This window comes from Miscanthus floridulus, chromosome 15 (assembly GCF_019320115.1).
Source record: "Miscanthus floridulus cultivar M001 chromosome 15, ASM1932011v1, whole genome shotgun sequence".
Taxonomy (NCBI): Eukaryota; Viridiplantae; Streptophyta; class Magnoliopsida; order Poales; family Poaceae; genus Miscanthus; species Miscanthus floridulus.
This window is the reverse complement of record NC_089594.1, coordinates 40,882,379-40,901,952: the sequence shown is the minus strand read 5'-3', so window position 1 is coordinate 40,901,952 and position 19,574 is coordinate 40,882,379. Positions and strand designations below refer to the sequence as shown.

Below are 19,574 nucleotides of genomic sequence, written 5' to 3'. Positions count from 1 at the left end.
TCTTGGCCGATACCAATATCCAAAAATGGCACTCGTCCGGTGCAATAGTGATTTGACAGCATAAGAATGGGAGGTAGAGGACCGACACTTCCAATATCGCCGGCATGAAGGAGCCGTGGTGATTTCATGGAGGGTTCTGGGAAGCAGAGGAGCAGGGGCGTTAGTATCTGTCATCTTGCTTAACTCCTCCGATCCCCTCATACAAGATTTCCTTTTAATCTAATCTTGGAAGTTCCCTTGGCTGCAGCCCCCTTCTTCGGTTGTTGCCGAGTCGTGGGCGCGGCCACGATCTCTGGTGTCGCTTGCCGGTGCCCTCCTTCTCTCCTCTTCCTCCTTTGGTACCCAATACCCGTGTGGACATGTGGTCGATGGCAAATCGTAATCCCTCATGTCATGGTTAGTACGCATTTGGACAATGATGACATGGTCTTCCAAACCTATTCTTGACCACAATTTTATACTAAAGTTGATTATAGAATCCAACAAAAATTCAAGTTTTATAATGTTTTGAATCAAATACAATTGTGCTCATATAGATTTTTATTTTCCTAACTACTATTATTTTATAATCAAAGCTTTAAGTTTTAACCAGAAGTTTATCCAAGTGTAACGTATTTGTCATGCGCTGGAGTGCCAGACCGGAATCGATACTCATATGTATCATGCTCCTTAGTTGCATTGTGTTGACTTTCTCATCCAGACATCTGCGTACGGCCACGTATCCTAATTATTGACAAACCACCATAAAATGCGATGTGCTGGATTTCTTATTTCCTTAGAGAACGAGCTCTTGGATAAATTTTTAATTGTCCTGCATTTTACCTAGCTAGTGTTCCAGCATCATGCAGCATGGCAAATATAAGAGTACTTCAATGTCTCCGCCAATTATAACTTCAGAAATCCATTGATTTTGCAACCACTTTCGTCAAACGACCACATATGCTAGACAGTAATTAACAGGTCGCCAATAATAAGCATTTCTGCACTTGACATACACTGACCATTAGTGGCTTCCTCACATTTGCTCCACAATGCTTCCACTATGTGCCTACATATATAAACTGCATATTTTTTTAGCCATTATTATACTATGCTTCCACTAATGCTAATAATACTTGGGCCAAATTTTGAATGTCTACAGAATGGCACTTATGTGTCAACTGCAAGGAGAGTAACTCAGATTTTCATTGCTTATGCTGTCGTATATCGGTCTGCCATGATTGCCTTTACAAAGTTGAATTCATCGAATTGGGAATACAGTGAAAAGGACTATGCATTTGGTGCTTGAACCAAGCTATCTTGACTGAGGAGAATGCTGATTCTAACCCTCATGAGGTAAGTGCATGGATATACCCAACTAATTTTAGCATGACTATATTGTTACTGAGTTCCGTTATTAGTCATTTCTAGAAAAAAAAGCTTTCTGCTGTATACATCTTTTTGTGAGTAATTTCCCCATATAATATGTTTTTCCTTTTTAAGGAAGAGTACCAAAGTAGTTTAAACATAATAGAGACTTAATTTTCGATTTTAGATCTTCACTATGCATGTATTTTTGTTTTATGTTTTCTGACAAATTCATATTCATCTCAAGGCACGGAGTGATGAAAGCAACACTGATGAGATCAAAAAAAAATTTGTTTAAAAACTACTGGGAAGATGTTAAAGTCAGAGAACATTTGACATTGGCAAACCTGGAGGAAGCCCGTGCTGTTCTTAACCAAAGGCAAGGTATCAGAGAGAATACTGAGAAATTTCCAGATGAAGATCACATGTTAGATGCAAATATGATTGCTGAAAATGCTGCCATTGACGCTAAAGGAAAACAGAATAAGGTGAACACCCAACCGAAAAAGAAATGGTCGAACAAGAAAACATATATTGGCTGGTGTTCTGAAGAGGTAATGCATCTCTTGAAAAGTTTTGGAAAGGACACATCAAAATCTCTCGATAAATTTGAAATTGTTCGAGTGATCATGGTGTAAAGATCAGGGAACGAGTTGCCCTATTAGGGGTCTCGGTTACATGTTATATAAGATGGGAATCACCCCCATCGTGGCATGTACATCAAGGTGAATGCAGTTACAACAGATTGGAGATCATATCTATCCTATCAACTAACTTGAGCTACAAGCTAGGAGATCTACAACAGAAAATATCTAGAGCTATCACGTGTACCGTGTAGAACACACAATACCGTGAGTACAAGATCCTTATCATTTTACATCCCTCCGCAATCTCAGCCACTAACACTTGTGAGGTTGAGATTGTTTCCACTGGTAGAGAACAGAGCTTTACTCCCGGTGGGGAACCCCCTCTAGTCCCGGTTCCCCACCCGGGAGCAAGCATCCAGGACTAAAGGGGGGTCCTTTAGTCCCGGGTCAGGAACCGGGACTAAAGGAGGAACTTTAGTCTCGGTGGGTAACACCAACCGGGACTAAAGGTACCTCCTGACATGCCATGATGGCCGGCACCTTTAGTCTCGGTTGGTAATACGAACCGGGACTAAAGGTTTTTTTTCTTTTTTCTTTTCTTTTCATTTTTTTGTTTTCTTTTCAAAATAGGTTTTCGAAGTCGTATTGTACGCTGCTAATTATACATTTATACGCGCGTATAGTATATTTCGGTTCAAGCACAATGAACGTATTAAATCACACAATTCAAGCATAGATATATATATATATATGCATGCATGCATCATATATATATATTTACATGCATGCATGCATATGTGTATTTTACATTATATTATTTCATGTGCATATATTACAAAAAGATTGCATTACAGTTGTTGTGATATAACAAGTTTTCTCTCATCCTCTAGCTTGGCTTTCATGGCAGTGTTGGGTCGAAGTAGAACTCGCCCTTGGAATCGATGACCTGCTCATTAAAAAATCCGGCTATAGACTCTTGAATTGCTTTGATTTGGTCTTGCCGTATGACCTTTTCCTCCAACCATCGACAGGTTTGAATTAAAGGAAAATAAATTAATATATGTACATATATATATAAAGACATAGTAACACAATCAATAATAATAATTAAATGAATATATAGTGTATTTTTAACCTACTTTTAGCCTCTCTGTAGAAGTTCTTTGGGAGACCACCTTGATAAAATTGCAAACATAGTAACCACATTAGTTGTTCTCCTATTTCTGCCTCAGACACCACTTTACGAGAAAAAGATTTGTCATCCAATCTGGTGATCCGGTGAAAGCTATATGTTTAATTAATAAAGATGATGCGATTTAGGGGACTTACTTTCAAAGGGATTATATTCAGTGGCGCTTTGTATTTTCCCATGTGTTGCTTCTCAATAAAGGTTTTCCAAACACTGCCCAATAAAAAATTTGCCACGTCATCAGATATAGTTAATCATCATGTTTGTGTGTATATATAGTTGCTAGAGATACCAAAATTACCTCTAGATAATATCTATCATATCTTGGTAGTCTTGTTGTGGTTTTCTCATCGAGTCATAGATTATCAAGTGACTTTTCACCAGATCGATGTCCATCAATATCCAGTGATTGCTGCATGTATTTATAGGATATAACGCATAACACTCATTAATTAACTAGAATCAACATATGAGCCATTAAGGATGATCGACATTATTAACACTCACTTGAAGTTGTAGGGAAAGAGTATATCCTTCTTGTGGCGTTGGTTCACTAAGAAGTTCATGAGGTTACTCTCTAACTCAGACTTCCAATTAGTCGTTGGAGTAACTGGGTCTTTGAATACTATATGGGGATCAACAAAACCAATTTCATTGCAGCCTTCCTTTCTGAGCTCTGTCATTGTAAATCTGCATATATATAGTACTTGTTAGGATAATTTATATGCATATACACACATATGATGAGTTTAATAATAGATCGAAAGAATTATTACTTACAGGCAATAGCAGTTAATGATAACTTTGTCCAGAGAGGTTAGGTGGCATAGTTGATGAAATTCTGCAAAGTCAACATACATAACATCATCGTCACGGAACCAATGTTCGTCTCTAATTCTGACACCAACGCAGAAGTCTCCACCGGTAGACGCCTGCATGTACCACTTGTTTAGCAGGTACATTTGCGTCCCCAGATCAGATAAGGCTTGAGGGTTGTATAGACTCTGGCCTATTACAAATTTTTTCTTCCAAATATCAACCTCCGCCGCACTCTCAATGTTTCCATCACCAAACATCTGATAAAGGTCGAGACCAGTCTCATCAATAAATTCACCAAGGTGATCTAAATCGACATCCGGAGGTATGTTTGCCTGATGCATTAATCCTAAATTCGAACCATATTCATTACCAACAACTAGCGGGGGGACTGATTGGTGTGCTTGTTGTCCGAGTTGGGCAACTCCTTTCCCTGCCCGCTTCTTTTTCTGTGCCGCCTCAATTGACTTGGTGAGAGTGCGGTCATAGTCCGATAACGTTGATTTGGACGGCTTACGTGATTCCCGCTGTTGTTGCTGGTAAGAAGCCACCATTTTTCTTAGAATATCTGGAGCTACGAAGAAGTACGGTTTCTTTGGGTTTCTCCTTGCTTCTTGATTCTTTTTAAGTTTGTCATAGAATCTAGACATATCTTTTTTATATGCATCAGTTCCTTCTTCCTTCTCTTCAGATATTATTTTGGGAATAGCCCTTGGTTTCACGGTGGCTTTCTTTGCCGGCGGGGACTGGTTCTTCGTTTGCGGGGCTGGCCTCTTGCTAGGCTTCTTGGTAGGTGGGGGCGGGGGAGGCGTTGGAGACCTCCTTGGAGGTGTTGGCAGCGGCGTTGGAGACCTCCTTGGAGGTGGTGGCTGCAGCGTTGGAGACCTCCTTGGAGATGGTGTGGATGCAGCCTCGCCTTCCAACACAATGTCATCGTACAGAGCACTATGATGATCTGGCGATTGAACAATTGGATTTAGGTTGGTGGAGGATCTGCTAAAAAAAAGGAATGACATATTATTATGAGCAGATTGTTAATTACTTAAGCCAATACAAATTAATGATGTAGTGTTTTCATCCGCACGTACCTATGGTGAGGTAGTTCAGGAGGAGGTGGAGCTGACATCCCGGGAATGATGATGTAGCGCTTGCACCATAGAATGAATGTCTTCTCCGCTTCTCCTAGAGTCTTCTCGCCATCACCTCCAGGAATGTCAAGAGGCAAATCACTAAAACCTTTTTCAGCTTTATCTACCAAGATGGTAGCATATCCTTCTTGGATTATATTCCCATGAATCCTTGGTGTCTTGGTTCGGTCGATAGGATTAACAAGACCGATAGCCACCTTGATTGTGGAATTCCCCTTCGGAATGTGTAGCTCACACGATGTACAAGGTTCAGTGACATCATCCACAGGGAAGCGCAGTCCTGTGTCCCCTTGATTTGGTATCTCCGTGGAAGCGCAACTGCTTTTCAACTGAACAGATTGGCTAATGTTGATTCCTGGCTCTGATGCCTGCTTGCTTGCACTCACTGCTATTTGCACTTGCCTTCTGATTTCCTCCTGCATTCTCGCTTCAAGGTTTTTTTCCCGCTCCTGTGCTTCACGCACCGCTTCCTCCAACCTCTAGAGCCGCTGTGTCTCTTCTTCCTTCTTTCTCTGGTGGCTTCTGTAGGAAGGTCTGTCCTGAGGGAATCCATGCTCCCACGAGACACTTTCTTTGCCTCTAGTTCGGCCACCATGTTCAATAGTCCCGATGGCGTATGTCAGCTCATCCTTCTCTCTGTTGGGCCTGAATGCACCACCAGCAGTAGCTCTCTGAGCATAAAACAATCTTTCTACTGCTTCTTGCAGTCTTGCGCCATAAACGCACTTCCCTGTCTCCTGGTCCAGTGTTCCCCCATGAGCGAAAAACCAATTCTTTGCACGTTCTCCCCACTCGAGTGATTCTAGTGTGACACCCTTGGCAAGAAGGTCTGCTTCCATTTTGTTCCACTTCTTAATGGCAGTCAGGTAGCCACCTGATCCCAAGTTATGGTGGTATGTCTTATGTTGGGCATTACGTTGATTCTTTATCACCCGACTCACACCTCTTCCGAAGTCTTGTATTGTACAAACTTATCCCAATAGGGCCTCTGCTTTGAGATCGGGCCTGGGATAGTAAAATCTGGTGCTATGTTCTTCTTGACATACGTCGTATATAGGTGTTTCTTCCAAGTCTGAAACTGGGTGGCCATCTTCTTCATTGCCCAATCCCTAACTCGCTCCTTCAATTCATCACCATCTATTATATCATCATAACCATCTGTTTGGAGCGTGAAATGTACCAAGACATCTTTCCAAATTAATGTCTTGTCACGATCGGAGACAAAACTGATATGAGGAGCATTGGTCTTCTCTATGCTTCGTCCAACAAATATAGTTTGACATGAAACCCGACTTGAACAAGTGTGAATGAAGAGTCTTTGAGCAAGGATATTCCACCGTATTCTTACATATGGCACATGGGTAGCACATAAAACCGTCGCGTTTGTTTGCCTCGGCCACACGTAACAAAGAATGCACGCCGTCAATGAACTCTTGGGAGCGGCGATCAGCATTGTACATCCAATGCCGGCTCATCTGCATTACATGACATAAATACCACATTAAAACCTAGATCATAATTAATTATTTATACAACATGCATGCCACCACAAAAGGTACAAATTTATGAAAGCATCGCTATAATGTAGACAATCCCAACTACCACTAAAAGAACTAAAGCTAAAATATATTTTAGGAGCACAAGGATTTCGCGACCAATCTCAACTAAAACAGACAGATCCCCCGATTGTGCAACATCTTTGGGCTTCTTCGGCTGGATCACTGCCTCATTAGCCGCCGTATCTGCCTGTTGTGCAAGATATTTTTGCACGAGTTCAACATACTCTTCCTCCCAGTAGAAGCCTAAACATCATCCACTGTCACCCCACTGAAATTAAAACAAAAAATTAGAACTTTAATCACAACCATCATGAAAATAGGTATAAACTAACCATAATCATTAAATATGATAAAATAACTCACATTGCGATCCGGACACTTGTAGAAGATATGATCCTTGTTGGGACCCTCCTTCACTCGGTACTCCATCACAATCTTCGTCTCATCACGACACTTGCCGCATGGAATGAGAGGGAGGCCCAGCCTAAGTCGCTTTGGAAACCCATGAGAGGCCGAGGACCCGGAAGCAGTTGCCATCTACTCTCTAAACTCATTTTTTTAATACACTATAAATTTCTCATTTTATAAACAAATAAAAATAAGAAACTATAAAATTATCTATATCTCTAAACAATGATATTTTTAATGGTCATTGTGTTCTCGTCTTTTACTGCGGCAGGTAAGTAATTCATATGATATTTCTGCAAATTAACAGAAGAATGGGAGTGTACACACATAACAATCGATTATCGTTTATATTTATATATATACTACGTTTGGGTACGGTGATTGACAGACTACTGCGACGATATCGGGACGTGTGAATAAATAACCATCCGTACTAGTTGACCTTGCTTACGTGATCATCTCGGCGAGCATTTCTCCACCGGATGGCACCGTACTTGGCCACGGAAGAGCTCCAATTCTACGAGGAAGGGAACACGGTCTTCCACGACCGTTGCTGCTCTCCCTCGTAGAATCAAAGCTCCTCCTTGACGTCCATTACCGCTTGGCAGAGAACATGCTCGCCGAAATAAACATGGTCCGCTAGTTCAACTAGTACGGATTTTCTATAATTTTCTAACTATTTTCTAAGTTTTTCATTTCATAAAAAGTTAAAATAAAAAGTACGGTGATTGACAGACTACTACAACAATATCGGGACATGTGAATAAATAACCATCCGTACTAGTTGAACTTGCTTACGTGATCATCTCGGCGAGCATTTCTCCACCGGACGGCACCGTACTTGGTCAAGGAAGAGCTCCGATTCTACGAGGAAGGGAACATGGTCTTCCACGACCGTTGTCGCTCTCCCTCATAGAATCAAAGCTCCTCCATGACGTCCGTTACCGTTCGGCAGAGAACATGCTCGCCGAAATGAACACAGTCCGCTAGTTCAACTAGTATGGATTTTCTATAATTTTCTAACTACTTTCTAAGTTTTTCATTTCATAAAAAGTTAAAATAAAAAGTACGGTGATTGACAGACTACTGTGACGATATCGGGACATGTGAATAAATAACCATCCGTACTAGTTGAACTTGCTTACGTGATCATCTCGATGAGCATTTCTCCACCGGACGGCACTGTACTTGGTCAAGGAAGAGCTCCGATTCTACGAGGAAGGGAACATGGTCTTCCACGACCGTTATCGCTCTCCCTTATAGAATCAAAGCTCCTCCTTGATGTCCGTTACCGCTCGACAGAGAACATGCTCGCCGAGCTGAACACGGTCCGCAAGTTCAACTAGTACGGATTTTCTATAATTTTCTAACTATTTTCTAAGTTTTTCATTTCATAAAAAGTTAAAATAAAAAGTACGGTGATTGACAGACTACTACGATGATATTGGGACATGTGAATAAATAACCATCCGTACTAGTTGAACTTGCTTACGTGATCATCTCGACGAGCATTTCTCCACCGGACGGCACCGTACTTGGTCAAGGAAGAGCTCCGATTCTACGAGGAAGGGAACACGGTCTTCCACGACCGTTGTTGCTCTCCCTCGTAGAATCAAAGCTCCTCCTTGATGTCCGTTACCGCTCGACAAAGAACATGCTCGCCGAGCTGAACACGGTCCGCAAGTTCAACTAGTACGGATTTTCTATAATTTTATAACTATTTTCTAAGTTTTTCATTTCATAAAAAGTTAAAATAAAAAGTACGGTGATTGATAGACTACTACGACGATATCGGGACATGTGAATAAATAACCATCCGTACTAGTTGAACTTGCTTACGTGATCATCTCGGCGAGCATTTCTCCACCGGACGGCACCGTACTTGCCACAGAAGAGCTCCGATTCTACGAGGAAGGGAACACGGTCTTCCACGACCATTGCCGCTTTCCCTCATAGAATCAAAGCTCCTCCTTGACATCCGTTACCGCTCGGCAGAGAACATGGTCGCCGAGATGAACACGGTCCGCAAGTTCAACTAGCTACTTTAACCTTCTTTCATGTAAATATGCAAGCTTGAAGTGATTTTGAGCTCAAATTGCTTACAAATGAAAAAAACCACAATAAAGAACCATATATATATATAGTGAACAAAATGAGATAAGATAATGGTGAAAAATGAGAGTATGAGATTGGTAACCTTTACAACTGAAGAATCGACGGAGAAATCGAAGAAATCGACGGAGGAATCAAAGAATGGATGGAGGAACAATGGAGGGAGGGAGGAAGCAAGAACACTACTGCAGTGAGCTTCAAAATGTGCTAAGCTCGGGCTCGGGGAGAAAGGAGACGGCCGGGATATAAAGGAGGGACCTTTAGTCCCAGTTGGTGGCTCCAATCGGGACTAAAGGTAACTTTCCAACCCCGGGCGTAGCCACGGCCCGGGAGTAGACCTTTACTCCCGGTTGGAGCCCCACCAACCAGGAGTAAAAGTATACCTTTAGTCCCAGTTGGTGGCTCCAACCGGGACTAATGGTCCCTGCCACCTCTGTCTGGCGCAGTAGCCGTTGGGAAGGGACCTTTAGTCCCGGTTGGAGCCACCAACCGGGACTAAAGGTATCTCTAGTCCCAGGCGCAAAAAATTCTAGGACTAGAGCCCATTTTGGCCAAGGATCAAAGGTTTGTTCTCTACTAGTGTTCTAAATTGCCGAAGCTTAACCACAGGAAGTGATTTGGTGAATCCATCTACAACTTGATCACTAGAATTGATAAACCTTATGTCTAACAATTTTTGTGCTACTCTCTCCTGAACAAAGTGAAAATCAATCTCAATATGCTTGGTTCTTGCATGGAATATGGGATTTGCGGAGAGATATTTAGCACCCAAGTTATCACACCAAAGCCGAGCCATAGAAGGATGAGGAACTTGCAATCCAGCCAATAGCTTCTGGATCCACACCGTCTCTGTAGTGGCATTTGCTAATGCCTTGTACTCAGCTTCAGTGCTTGATCTTGACACCATTGGTTGCTTCCTGGCTGTCCAAGAGATGAGATTATCCCCTAGAAACACCGCAAAGCCTCCTATTGATCTCCTGTCATCAACACATCCTGCCCAATCTGCATCTAAGAATGCACTAACAAGCATAGATTTAGATGGCCCAATCTTCAACCCAAGACGAATTGTTCCCTTTACATACCTCAGGATCCATTTAACAGCGCTCCAATGGACCGAGGTTGGTCCATGCAGGAATTAACATACCTTATTCACAGCAAAGCTGATATCAAGCCTAGTCAATGTTAAATATTGTAAGGCACCAACCAAGCTTCTATACCGAGTAGAATCTTCCATCCCAAGCTTGACACCATCTAAGACACTCAGCTTCTCTGTGCTTGACAAAGGTGTGTCTACAGGTTTACACTTGTTCATGCCAGACCGATCAAGAACACTAGAGGCAAGAAGTCCTCCTTGCCTCCTTTTAACTTCAATACCCAAGAAGTAATGCAGATCACCCAAATCCTTTAGGGAAAATTCTTGTTGCAAATCTCATAGTAATGCATTGGTTGCATCTTGGGAGGAGCTGGCCATGATGATGTCATCCACATACACCAGAACAAACAAGCTGTGACATCCTTTGTTGTAGTAGAAAAGAGAGGTGTCGGATTTAGACGGAGTAAAACCCAACGTCTGCAATTTTCCTAAGAGCCGGGCATGCCACGCCCGAGGTGCCTGCTTCAACCCGTAGAGGGCTTTGTCTAGCTTACAAACATAATTAGGATGCTTCTTATCAACATACCCTAGTGGCTGTCTCATGTAAACTTCTTCCTCCAAAACCCCATGAAGAAAAGCATTTTGAACATCTAGTTGGTGAAGAGACCAACCTCTTGAAACTGCAATAGATAAGACCAACCTTATGGTCGCTGCCTTGACTATAGGACTAAACGTGTCCTTGTAGTCAATACCATAGCATTGCTTGAAGCCTTTGGCAACCAAATGCGCCTTGTATCGGTCAATAGACCCATCTGCCCTTTTCTTGATTTTGTAAACCCATTTGCAATCGATGACATTTTTGCCTTGAGACGGTGGAACTAGATGCCATGTATTGTTTTGTTGAAGGGCATGATACTCAGCATCCATAGCTGAAATCCAATTCTTGTCTTGCAATGCTTCACGAACCATGGCTAGCTCACTTGTATCAGTGGTAGAGGTCATGCACCATCTGACAGTGCCGTCGGTGTAAATCTTGGGCTTGGTCACCCTAGCTTGAAGCCGTGTGCCATGTACACGCTGAGGCTCCATAGGACTGGGCGTAGAAAAAGGAGCCACAGCGGATATAGCCGGAGCCACAAGGGATCCATTCAGAGGATCCACCTCGGGTGGAGCAGTAGACAGGGCACCCCCGCTTGGATCACCATGTGCAACCACACTCGGCACACTGGAGAGTGATTCAGCGTTAGTCGATGTAGAAGATCCACCGAGGGCCGGAGACAGTGCCCTGCCCACACGAGCACCCGACTCCTGCAACTGTCGGGGCACCTGATCCAAGGCTGATGCAGCGGCGTTCGCAGGAGAAGCAGCATCGATCCCCGTTTGCAGCGCCGCTTTCACCAAAATTTTGCCCGTTTCCCACCGAATTTGATCCTGCACTTGATGAATGGTTAGATGGCATGGTAGGACTCGACACCAAGTCATGTACTGATACGTTCCCGAGAGATGGATTTAGAAGTATATCGGGTAATAGATCAAGCTCGGCTCGCAACCGAGCACCCGCATTTGGATGCATAGAGGCAAAAGGAAACACGGTTTCATCAAAAACAACATCCCGTAAGATATATACTCGTCCTTGCAACGGATCTAGACATTTATACCCCTTATGTTTATCACTATAGCCAAGAAAGACACATGGTTTGGACCTAAATTGGAGTTTCTTCTCATTATAGGGACGCAAATTCGGCCAGCAAGCACAACCGAATGTACGAAGGAAACTATAATTAGGTTGTTGAGCAAACAGGCGAACAAAAGTTGTGTCATTGTCTATGACTTTGGAGGGCAACCGATTGATTAGGAAGACTACCGTAAGGAATGCCTCGTCTCAAAACTTCAGAGGCATGGATGAATGGGCTAGAAGAGTGTAACACCCTAGTGTTACGATCTTACTTAGCACCGCGATTTAGGCCTAAGTCAAATTTTTGAAACGAGTTTCTCGGGTTTTAATTTAAAACGTATTTGACGCGATACGCGAATCCTATGTGACTTAGTTCGCGGACTCAAGTAAACGCTCAAGTTGAATCACGCCGGGCGTAGAAATAATTAGGAATGTCGAACGGCAATTCGAGCCAATCGATAGCAAACAGTTTGTTCTATTAGATTAAGCATGAAAAACAACGTTTATAAATAAAATAAAACCCATTCATAAATAGAACGATATACACATATATATACATATAGCTTTTGAATCAATTTAAATGCGAGTTTGCGGAAATTTTTCCAGTGCCTAGACGTTACAATTTGTGTAAATTAGTAAACCGTTATATATATATATATATCTTAAACCCATCTGTGATGCTGAATGCGTCACTCTTCCGTATGAACAGAAGGAAATAGCGTGGACAAGACAGTAGAGATGCACCTGTGCGTGAAGTGGGTTCCGTCAGATTCCATGTGCATGTGTCCCGTGTCGTGGCGTGGCGTGTTGAGGAGTCCAAGTGTCCCCCACTGCGCGTGCACGCAAGTCAGCACTCAACAGCGCTGCCGTAGAAGACACGGGCACCACACCACGTCGCATCAATTTTAGACCACGTCGCGCCAGGACAAAGTCTAACCGGGTCACCTCCGTGTCGGCAGCGTTGTTTCTCCCTCTCCCTTTCTTTTCCTGCAGCCGAGGAGCTCAGTTCCTGCTCGTCCTTTCCACTGGCTCTTCCACCCCGCGCGCCCCGGTGAACCAAGCTGCTCCGGGCGACCTACGCTGCTCCCACCACACCAAGCCGGTTCGCTCCTGCCGTCCATCGTGAGCACGAGCCCACCACCACCGCAACTGCCACGTGCCCTACTGCTCCTCGCCACCACAGCACCGGCGCCCCCCTCCTCTGCTTCCCTTGCCCGAGCTCTCACCAAGGCTAGCCAGCCACCATAGCCGCGCCCGCTCTGGCCCACGCCGGTCCGCTGCCCACAGCGTGCACCTAGGCCGCGCTATCGTGCCCCATGGTCATGCGCTGCTGCCGTAGCTACCCGAAACTGGAGCACCGCCCACGGTTCCGCACTGGACCACAGCTGCAGCGTCTGTAGTCGCCGAGCCCGAGTCCCGCGCCGGAGCCACCGTAGCTCCACACCGTTGTTTCCCTCGCGTGCCTACGTGTGTGACCCGGCGGTTCTGCTGCGCTGCCCCGCGAGCCATGTTCGTCGGTCTGGGAGTCCAGTCTCGCCAGCATCGCGCACCCGCGCCCTTTGCCGTGCTAGACCTGAGCCTGGGCGCTGCTCCTCCTGGGCGCCTGCAATCGCCATACCCTAGAGCCCCGCCAGTCCGCGCACCTTCTCATGCCTCCTCCGCAAGCCGTTACTCCGGTCGCCCTTCTGCCGGACCGCTGTAGCCGCCGGCCGCCATGCCCTCCCCTAGTGCTCTGTTTCTAGGCAGAGAAAGGATCCGAATCGATTTAACGCCGCCGTCTGGCCCGCGAGGGCTGGCCTACTCGCCGCGCGCCCTGTCCTTGTGCCTGGGCTGTTCGCCACAGTTGGGCCACCGCCTGCACTGGGCCGCGAGCGCTGTGCGGCTGGATTGTCATGCTGGGCGCTGGGCCGCACGCCCCTGTGGGCCGCGCCGCGCGCTTGGGCCGCCCGCGCTGTGGCCGCGCCTCGCTGGGCCGCCGACTGTTCCGCTGGGCCGAGTAGGTGATTGCTGGCCTCTTTATTTTTCTTAAGCAATTTCTAAATTCGCTTATAAGGCAAAATTGTAAAATCAATATAAATCTGTGTAGTGATCCAAAAATTATGAAACCAATTTTGTCAGTCTCCTAAATTCATGATCTACCTGCTAGTCTAATTTGTTCATATAGTTGGATAATATTCTTGAAATCTATATAATTAATTTAAGGCGTTTGATATTGCAAAGTATAAACTTATAAGAATTTCCATGATACATTGGTAATAGTGTTGGATCTGAAATTCGTACAGTAGGCTCTTGGCAATATTAAGTACGTGTGGTAAATTTTGTAGCTCCGGAATAACTAGCTGCTAATTAGATAATAATGACCTATTGCGAATAAAGAAACACTTTGGTTTATATAACCAAAATAATTATTGGGAAATAACGCCTTGTGCGACAATATGGATATGTAGCCTAAGTACGGACGTCGTTAGAACTAGCTCGTTCACTTGAGAGACGTAGAGCATATTTATACGAGTCACGATTGCAGTCAGCTGATCATACCCTTGCATTTCATTACATTGCATATCATGATAGGGACGTCGATGGATCACGGAGTCACCGGGAGTTGCTGAAGAAATGATGCTTTTGGAGATCATGTCGTCATGATGGAAAGCTAACTTCTAATTATATTTTACCCAGGCAAGCCCCGGTGCATAACCCCTACTTTCTGTAGTTTAAATTATATTTGTGCATTAAGTTTTAAGGAGTTGAATGAAACCCACTTGCATATATATCTTTATCCTATGAGTCTTACTAGTATGATAGGATCGTGTAGATTGCTATGCTATAGGACTCCGGTAGAAGTTGAGTGATTGCCGGTCACTCGCGAGATATAGGAAATATGTTACTATATGATTATCACCTAGAATATATAAAATGGTGGAAAGGAAAAATGGTGACCGGGCAGGGATATGGTTTGGGTATTGGTGGGTGTAAGAAGTTGTGTCGCCGCGGAGGCGGGTCATAGCTTGGTTACACTGTTTTCCCCTGTCTGGTCGGTTAAGGACCGATCGTTGCATATGACTCTAGGCAGGTCATAGACTTTTTATCCCGAGCACATACTTGTGTATGGGCGCTTGGAAGGCTTGTTGCTCTCTTGTCGCGGATCCGACTCTTTCCGGATCGACTATTAGGGTTTGTTTTTGGTGGAGGAGGTCCTTGCACCGCACTGAGTCTGGGACTCAGGAGCGGGGGCTTGGAGTCCCAGTTTGGATGGGGACCTGGACACCCAGGACAGGAGAGTGATGGGTTGGTCCTGCTTGTGCCCGGGGTACAAGTGGGGCGTGTGTTTTCAGGGTACCCAGCTGGGGGGCATTGATTCGTGAATCGCTGGGCTATCCGGTATGGCTTGTCTACAGTTTAGCATCGTAGTAAGAACTGAAAGATGAAGGATGGAAGATGGACAAAGGAAATCTGATTGCTTACCACCTGCTTGAAAGTAGCATAGGTGCTTACATAGAATGGTTAGTTAATGAACCAATGCGGCCATTAATAAAGAACCAAATATAAGGACACACGCTTAGTAATACTTTCTGCAAATGCAACCCACAAACCAGATAGCCTTGCATATCCTTGGAGTCTTTTCTTTTCTCCTGACGGGTAAGTCTTGCTGAGTACAATTGAGTACTCAGGGTTTTATTTCCTCCTGTTGCAGGTAACGGGTGGACGCTTGAGCTGACCTTTGTGTGTGGAGTCCTCCTGGTGGGCTCAGAGAGGATTTCCTTTACGCTGCGACCATAGTTGTTATTTATGACTCTCACCAAATACTTTTATAAATGAAAAGTTTTACCATCTATTGTCATAGTTGCTATATATCAATAATTCATCATGTCATTAATAGATGTTTATTTCCGCTGTAACTCTGTTCACATGTTTCTATTCCGCTATTAAATTAAATTGTTTATAACTTTGATAATATGATTTCATTCCGCTGTTATATTAATAAATATTATACTCTGATGTTGTATTAAAAGCGATGTAAGAAATGGTTACGAATGATGTAAGCTTTATTCTCTCATTTGTGATCCTGGTGGCAAAAATGTGGATTTTCAGGTTCTCCCCTAGGGTGTGTCCAACGGAACCGAGTAATCTAGTGTTCTTCCCTGAGTGCTTAGTGTCTAATGGAAGACAAGCACTCCTGTGAGGCATTAAATTAGGCGGTTCTGTCACAGGTGGTATCAGAGCATAAATGAGGAAATAAAGCTTCGAAAACCTTTTCTAAACTAAAATTGGACAACCCATTGTTGCAAAAAGTTAGGGCGTTTATATGCGAAGTTATATAAGTAGCCCTATTACTATGGTTATGTATCCAGGATAGATAGCACTCTGCTGACTTAGATAGGCTTGATCAAGTTTTCTGCAGGTACACTGACTCGAGTATAGTTCGATAGTATCGACTAGTTACAGGGAGAGAACGATGTGCCAAAAATCTGAGAACGGTTGCCCTATATGTTGGCAATAGTGAAAGGACGTATAGGACGTGCATTCATGCATATTCCGTTTGTGCATTGTAGCGCTCGTATTGCTGGTAGATACGCCATCCATAGGTGTCACGCGCGTCGTATTGTGCACGAATGACTCGTTCCTGTTCTAGAGTTAGGTCCGCACTATGGCCTCGTGCTCTGTGTTCGCCCGTGGTTCACGCCGATCATGACCCACGTCTCCCCATACCCCTTTCTACGCTCTTGTCGGGCCCTTGCCCTGTAGTCGTACTAGTCAGTAATGGCATCGCACGTCGCTCGCCGCCAACACGCAGAATTTGGTCGATCCGTCGTAGTGATCTCACATGGAAACCCTGGTGAAGCGCGCTAGGACCACTGAACGCTCCGCCTTTATAAGTAGAGCCTAGCTTAGCCGTTGGTACCACCACTCGGCGCACTTTAGCTCGCTTAGCTTTTCCTTTGAGCCAGCTTTTCACTCAGTCTTCTTCGCAACCACCGCCAGAGATGGTAGGAGCCTGGGTTAGTACCTACTGCCTGAACGTTGAGGGTTTTCCCAAAATCCTGCATGCCACCCTGCAAAAGCTCGGAGTCAATGATCACCCTGAGTATGAGGGCTGTGAGTATGAGGAGCATGGCACTGAGCGGTGTGAGGTTACCGTCTACATCAGAAAGAGTGAGGAGTTCCCCGACCTCACTGAAGCCTGGATTGTGATCGCAACCGGGTTTCGCTTCATCGACACCTACCAGGTTGTGGCTCGCAAAACCTTGTGGTACCTCTATTAGATCTATGAGGAACCCATTGCTCGCACTCCCATGCGATTCTTTCCTCCTTTGGACAAGAATCGGCGGGCATGGAGGGCTCGCATGGAGGCTTTGCAAGGGCGGGATACGCATGAAGACAGTCCCACCGTGGTACACTTGACCACGTACCTGCTCGCTCTGGATGAGCAGTACGACCGTCAAGCCTTGGAGATGAGGGCGTGCCGAGGAAGCCGAGATCTTCAACCGGATGCTCCAGGTGCAGCTTGCCGAAGCGCATGCCGACGCTGCAGCTGCTGAGAGACGAGAGGTTGCCATGGAGGAAGTTCTAAAGGAGGACGAAGATCAGCGTGTTCATTAGCTTCGGGTGGCCTATCTTGTCACCAGGGCCGAGCGGAGGACGCTGGCTGCTGAAAGGCAGGATGCCCCGATCTTGGAAGGGATCCATATCCACCCGCCCGAGAGAAGAAGAACCGATGTTGCAGCACCGCCAGCACCTCCACCCTCGGAAGTGTTAGAAGAAGAACCCTTGATTCCTCTCGCTCAGCCGTTGCCCCGTGAGGATGTAGATTAGTTTCCTTGGGATGTTGTACCCGTAGTAGTAGTGTTTTTCGTCACTATCCTCCGGTATTGTACTCTTGCCGTTGTGGTCGTCCGTAGTGGTTGAGATCGTTCGACCATAGGTGAATGCTATGCCATGAATGTGATCCTAAATGCCTGTACGTTGTACCCGTATAAGACTGTTGGAACATGCATTTTATTTATTCGCTGTGTTTATTGCGTTCATCTACCTTAAGTTCGTTAGGTGTGCTTAAGAGTTTCATGGGTGATATCAAGTGGGTTACAAGAGAAGTTGCCATTCAGATACCAGCAGATCAGTCATGATTGGATAATATAGGACACTGTATCGGCTAATTGTGGATGTCCCAATAGAACACTTGAATCTTTTTTTAAAACAAATCCGTCGTTGAATTTGAATTCCTTGTCCCTTGTTGTGGAGGGAAACCTTTGTTGTTGAATTTTTCCCTTGCGATACCCCCTTACTCTGTGGTCTATGACCCCACTGCCTTCATGGCGTGTAAGTTGGTAGTAGTTGCCTGGTTAATAGCTTATGGTGCCATGACAAAACCGAGGGCTCCCTGTGGAACAGCTGTCACATGGTGATGCTGCTCGGCACGCGCTGGTATCGAGGTTGTTGACCAAGTACCTTGTCGAGTTACACCGCCGTACCATTTGTTTTAAAAATTTTCTCCTTGGAATTGTTCAGGTGTTCAAACAGGAAATCCACAACGGGGTGATGCAGAAGTGTTCTCTCAAGGTAAACAAGAGATGGTTTGGAGAAAGAAAGTATGACATGATCTAGGTTTACAGAAAAGACGGATGTGGTCGAGTAAAGGAAAGAAAAAGAAGAGTAGTAAAGGAAGGTTAGCAGTGGATAGCCAGGAGTAATAGAAAAGCCTGAGTGGACGTCTTGTCCCAAGCCCTGTGCTTAGCTGACCGCGCTATGCATGTTGGGTCATTTCGCTGCGTGCCCTGCGAACGCCGTCGGTGTCGGGTCCATTATCGTCCCGTTTTCACGTGGCCGCGGCATCGTGCAGTGCTTGTCGTCTTTATGCACTGTGCGCTTCTCCTTTTCCTACCATCCGGTCGGCTCTTGACTCTCACGCCTCGTCCCTCGTACCAGACCCCCCCTCCCCCCTCTTTTCCTTCTTCTTTTGGTGACACGACCGCCCGCACGCCTGCCTCGTCGAGCGGACCCCCTCCACTCTCCTTTATTTCCCCCTCTGCCGCTCGCGCAGGAAGCACGCCATGTTTCTGACCTTATCTCCACAGCATGCACCATCTGTGTATCCCATCCCCGCCGCATCCGCCTCCGGTGTGTTGCTTCCCATCTCTGTTGGCCTCTATAAGATACCCTTGGTCCTTGCTCTTCTTCTTCATCCCCATTCCCCTCGCGTTCCGACGCATAGCTATGAGATCCAGTCATCATTTTGAAGCTAGGTTCGTCAGATTGAGGTGATGGTGTGATCTGAGAAGAAGAAAGGAGCCGATTCGTCGAAGAAGTTCAAGTTCCCATTTTGGGTAGTCAATCTTCGGGTTCACGATGTTTTACTTCTCAGTCGACTGTTTTTGGATCTGTTGGTGCTACGCCATGTTTTGGATAATCATTATCTTGTTGTTTCTCTATTGTCCTTGTCTATCTCGACTTCTGGATTAAGTCTCAGTTGTGCCAAGTTGCTCTTAATCATGTATCCCTAGATCTTCGTGTGGTGTAGTATTTGAAGTCGTGTAATCTTTCGTGTAATCCCCGATCTACGGAATGTAATCGCGTTTTCTCCTTCTGGTTCTTGCTTCGAATCTCAAGACGAGATTCTTTTTAAGGGGGTTTGGTTGTAACACCCT

At 45.1% G+C, this 19,574-nt stretch overlaps 1 pseudogene; it reads left to right on the top strand.

Annotated features, from left to right (window-relative positions):
• The window catches only part of LOC136507398 (uncharacterized protein At5g08430-like), a 50,493-nt pseudogene that overhangs the window by 8,387 nt on the left and 22,532 nt on the right, over window positions 1-19,574 (top strand).